Genomic DNA, 5582 nt, shown 5'->3' on the forward strand with positions numbered 1-5582 from the left:
GAAGCCTGCTTCTCCCTCCCCCGCTCTCCCTACTTGTGTTCTCTGTGTGTGTGTGTGTGTCTCTCTCTACCAAATAAATAAATAATTCTTGAAAAAGAAAATGAGAAAGAAAAGGATCGACTTCATTGGAATAACATTTGCCTGCTACAAGTTGATTTTTTTAAAGGCAGAACAGTCTCATTTTCTGTTATTTTATTTCCCAAACCATACTAGAATGGAATGAAACCATTAAAATCCTTACTTGTGCTTTTCCCTATTATATCCCTAAAAATATGTAGTTTAATTTAAATATGAAGGAATGAGTGTCACTAACCAAAACTGATTGTTATTCTGAGCACTTCCAACATCTGCCCTAATCCCCTTTCCGATGTTAACCTTTACCCTTAATAAGGAGAGGAAGCTCTAAAGGTGGAGCCCCAGTACTGCCCACAGAAGGGCATTATTTGAAACAAAACTGGTATTTCAACTTTGGTATCAGCCCAAGTCCTACACTCTAATAAGATCTGAGAGGAGTGTCTTGATCTTCCAGGAAGGAGAGGAGTATCCTGATATCAGACCCAAGAATGGGCATATCACCTATCCTACAGAGTACACATGGAGTTTGGATCTGGAAATGGACTCCCTTAAAATGACCTGCACATGAGGATTCTTTATAGAGATTTTTTCAACTACCCTTGGGGACATGGTACCCTACACCCACAGGTGTAGACAAATATTTTACAAGCTATGCTGGGAATGAGGTGGGGAGAGAAATATGGAGGTTGTTATAGGAAGGTAGAAGGTTAAAGGAAGTCTTTGTTTTGTGTTTTTTCCTTTTGTTTTTAAGAAAAAGGTCATTTGTCTTCTGACTGGAAGGATCCATTGGAACAAGAACTTGATATTGGCCCTGGGAGTGGAGTCCTGGAGAGGGCTGGAAGGAACAAATCCCAGGCACAAGGAAGAACAAACCCTAGCTGGGGATGTCTGCTCTTCTCAATAAACCTGCTCTGTCTTCAACTCTTTCTGTGTTTCTTGTACATTTCTCCAATTACCATGTAAATTCCATGATGCCAGGGACTTTTTTGTGTCGTTCGCCACAGATTTACAAACACTCAGGGCAGTGTGTAGCACACAGTAGGTACTGACTAAATATTTGTTGAGTAAATGTCTAAAAACAAATTAAAAATGGATACAAATGTAGGTGTAGATTTGATTGGGTGGTGGTAAGATAAGGGAATTCCTGCACAAAGGGCTTTTATTTTCTTGAAGTGTGACACTAGTGATGAAGTTTTGGAACACAGGTGAGGTTTGGTGGGGTGAGGTCCAGAGCCGATGACCAAGAAAGGATTCTTGAGACGTCTTAGGTGCTAATGGTGGTTTTATTAAAACACAGGGACAGGACCCAAGGGCAGAAAGAGCTGCTCAGACAGAGGCATGGTTGACTGGGAGCTGAGGAAGGTGAGGACAAAGGGGGTGTCCAGAAGGACTGTCATATGCTAAAGAAGAATTTCAGGATAAGGGAGACCTGGTTATTGTCAAGTCAAGGCTGTTTTTGCCTCTAATGAGGGAAAGCATGAAGACAGTCAGGAGTTTCCTGGAGATATGTTACATTCCTTCTATCACACATCCTTGTCAGTGGGATTTGGGCTTAGAAGAAATTCAGTTTTATTACACTTCCCTCCCCCTTAGCCTCCCTCAATTTTATGGAGGGGAGGGTGATGTTAGGGCTTCCGGAAACTGAGGTATGGGTCTCTGGAAGTCAGGCTATTGATGAGAAAGCTTCTTCCTTCCTTGTAAGTCACTAGGACATTCGTAGATGGAGGGATACTCCTGTCCTGCAGGACTGGGATCTCTATCAGTTAAGCATCGTTTTTCCTTTAGGGCAGCCAGGAGTGCATGAGGAATGTTACACATATGGCATGGGGAGAGGGTGTAGGGTGCCAGTTTCTGCTTTGTCCTAAGCTTGCCTTCTGCTCCCTCATCCCTAGGACAGGAGCTGGGAGTGAGGTGACATAGTTCAGAAGAGGTAGGGGTAGGGATTGTTGAGGCAAGTCTTGAAGGAGGGAAAGCAAACTCACCGGAGAGACAAGGGAGTTTGAAGCCAGGGTTGAGTATCCACTGGAGAATTGTGGTCAAGTGTTTTAAAGTACAGCAGGTTGGCTCAGCTGTATGATTCCTTCCTGGTTTCTGGTGCATGCCGCTGGCATTGGTAGAATCATTTCTAAAGAAACAAAGCAAAAGAGGATAAGCCATTCTTTCACAAACGATGATGAATCAAGTTTTGAACATGCTGGGTTTTGAGGCATAGGTGGAACATCAGTGAAATAGCATGAGTAGGTAGTCAGTTACACGGGCCTGGTGGGTAGGAAAGAAACAGATGGTCGTGTATCAGTGGGAGAGATGTTGGCTAGGGAATGGGAGCTGAAACCAAGGGCACAGTTGATATCACTACAAGAGAGGGTAGCTTGGAAGAGAAAGGTTAACTGAACCCCCGGGGAAACCCTGATGGGAATGTCACATGCATTTCTCAGGCATGCCAATGTTGACACAGATTACTGTAACTCCTGGGGGCCAGAAGTCATGTCTTTGAGATTCAATCATTCTCTGCCTCTGGCATAGCGTGGGCCACATTGAAGGTAATTCTAAAATTCATTCCGATTTGATTTCATTGCACTTTTCATTTACCAGAATCTTGTCATGGTTTGCTAGTGTATCATTTTCTCGAAAAGATTAAATAAGGACCATTTTACAAATATGAGATGAATGCCTGAAGGGATTTTGTTTAATTCATTCATTAGCTCGGGAACCACTAAGATGTTACCACCACTTCAAGCAAGAATCTCAAGGCAGACACATATACAATCAGTAATACTTAAACGAATTTGCTTTGATAGATGCAAATAGATATGCAAATAGAATGCAAATGGATGCAAAACTGCCTTCTACCAAAGGAAAGGGGGTCAACTGTACTTCCAGTGGACAAAATTCATTTACATATAGCTAGACAAGATCATCTGCATCCACATCAATTATGTACAATCTATAGAGTTGCAAAATAGCTCAAAGACAAGAAAGGCACAGAATATCCCATAGAATTGGTCAGCCCAGAAGGGTACATGAGACAACACCTGTTTTCCCTTGGAAGACACTATAATCTTTTAGGTTCATTTCAATGTCTTTCGTGATTTTGCCTATGCTTTAAAAGAAAAAAAAGTTACCCTTATCATTCTTATTAGTTTGAAAAAAACTAATAAAATACTAGTCTGTTATAAAATACACATGGAAGAATGTTCTGGCACTATCATACCCAATTTGGGGTACTAACTGATTAGGAAGATGAGGCAGAATTTGGGAGCCTGTAGGATGAGTCTGTTTCCGGTTGGAATGGGAAACATTTAAGAATCAAACTAAATGATCTCAAATCCACTCTGGAATGAAACAGGTTATAAGGAAAATACAGAAGATGTTGAAATGTACCTGTTGGCTCATTGTGAGCTTTCCTGGTCGAATGGAGACCTCTACCATGATGCTTGTCCTCCATGTCCCACCCATCCCATACCTGCTATCCTGGCACCAAAGGGCCACCAGACTTTAGGCTCAGTCTGCAGTTCCAAATGGAAACCCTCTGTTCCCACAGTAGTGGACAGGATGACTCTGGTTGCTGGTGGAAGCGTCAGCTGCTTTAGTCCAACAGTTCAAGAGAGGATCAGAAGAGCATAAGGACGATATTGGAAAAAAATGCTCGGGCGAATTTCCAGAACACAGTATTTCTCTTTGCAATTTTTGAGTGTTCTGTAGCCAACCTGCCAAAAAAAATGTGAAAACTATAAATAGAGAGGAGTGGGAAGGAGAAATGAGGACCTGTCACAGTGCCAGCGAAAATAGGGAACTGAGAATTTTCCAGAGATTCAGAGTCAAAGGAGGTTAATATTTACTTAGAAAAGAAGTCGTGGGCACAAGTTCTAGGATGAAATGAAGGCAAGAGAGGGAAGTTAGGGAATCGATAGAGAGAGAGAGACTTGAAGATAAAAAAAAGTCAACTTAAAGTCTCATTCCTCATTAAGGAAAGTACAGATCAGAGAAGAGGGGAGAGACTGGGATATAGTTGATCGCCGATTGTGTCTGGCTCTGATTAGAAGCTTTGTATCCACTTTTTAATTTCATCTTCCAGCCTGTTTCCTGGATTCCAGCTTCTAATTCCTATGAAATAGGTACCATCACCAAAGACGAGAGTCAAACATGTAACAGTAGTCAAATCTTTAACAGCGCGGACAACTAACTAACCAAAAGCTGGCCTGGGGACCCCTGCAGAGTCAAGTGTTACACGCCCAGTGCCTGGATCGCGAGGCCGTGGTAGGGATCTTAGGAAGGGTTCAGGGTAGGGAGACACACCGCAGGTTCTGGCCAGAGGCTAGTCACCAAACTTTGTGTGGCTGAAGGGGTGTGTACCAGCTGAGTGTCAGCTCCCAGATGAAACTGAGGGAAATGTCCTTTGGGAAGGTTTCCGCTGACTCTCTGCCTTTCCTTCGTCCTCCCCAGGGTGTTCCATTAGCATTTGGGGTCTGGGGTCTTGCCTGTTGCTCCTGGCTTTGGTGGGCCACGCCACTGCCACAGCCAGGGCTCCACGTGGCAGTGAACTGTATGGGGTCTTGACTGTTCCCTCCTGACTCTCAGAAGGAGAACAGGTAGCAGGGATTTTCATTCTTTGTTGGCACCTACTCTCTTCAGCAACCCCAAGATCAGTACCCCAGGCTGCACAAGCTCAGGTTCATGTCTTTAACAAAGGCCGGCAATAATTTCAGAAAGGAATGACAATGAAGGCAAAAAACAGTTCAACTACTCGCTCATCTGGACTTCTAGGGCAGGTGGGGTTCCCAGACAACTTTGTTCTGTCGGTCTGGCACCCTTGCCCCCCCACTCGGTGCCTTGGTGATGAGTGTGGGCCTTGCTGTTTGCGCTGCCTGAATTTGCCCTTGTCGCTTATTAGCACTGTGGCCCTAAAAGTCTGAGAGGCTAAAAGTCATGCCTCTCAGAGCCAATCGGAATAGCTTATTAGACCTATTGATTCTGGCATGGTGGGCCTGTGCGGAAATCTCTCTTCTTCATCCCTCCTCCTTCTCAGTCTTCCCCTCCTCCACCTCTTCCTCCTCCTTCTTTGATGTGTAAACCAAGGTATTTGGGGAGCAGGGAATGATGTGATGTTTGGGATTTACTTTAAAATATATTCCAGACCTCCCCTCTCTCCCAAAAACAAAAATACAGGCACTTTGGGGGCAGTAGAAGGAGGAGGGCCTATGAAACAGTTGGGGAAGCAGAGTGATAAGTACTCGGAAGGGCCGGGATCCTTCTGCTCTACACATTTTGAGAATTTTCATAATAAGAGTAAACAAACAAAGACCAAATAATGAGGCTTTCATTCCCTATATCCAAATGACCACAACAGGGCATAGAATGCACTTTCATAGTTGCTCCCCTGGCAATTTATTCTGATTCTCCAAATAAGATTCCAGCTCTCATCCTACCTGTCATAGTCTCTGGATATTGACTGCGAACGTTTTCCTAAACAAGGCCTTGCCAGGCCCACTGCTAGGGAATGTATTGTT

The 5582-nt window shown here is 43.8% G+C and overlaps 1 long non-coding RNA gene across 1 annotated transcript; it reads right to left on the minus strand.

The window, feature by feature from the left end:
* Positions 1 to 1350: 1350 nt before the first annotated feature.
* LOC131810143 (uncharacterized) lies at positions 1351 to 3777 on the minus strand. The gene is made up of 3 exons (XR_009345440.1): positions 3539 to 3777; positions 2058 to 2200; positions 1351 to 1975 (listed from the first exon to the last, which is right to left on the minus strand). It is a non-coding gene; the product is annotated as an uncharacterized LOC131810143 (long non-coding RNA).
* Positions 3778 to 5582: the final 1805 nt, after the last annotated feature.

The sequence above is a fragment of the Mustela lutreola genome, chromosome 10 (assembly GCF_030435805.1).
Source record: "Mustela lutreola isolate mMusLut2 chromosome 10, mMusLut2.pri, whole genome shotgun sequence".
NCBI classification, from domain to species: domain Eukaryota; kingdom Metazoa; phylum Chordata; class Mammalia; order Carnivora; family Mustelidae; genus Mustela; species Mustela lutreola.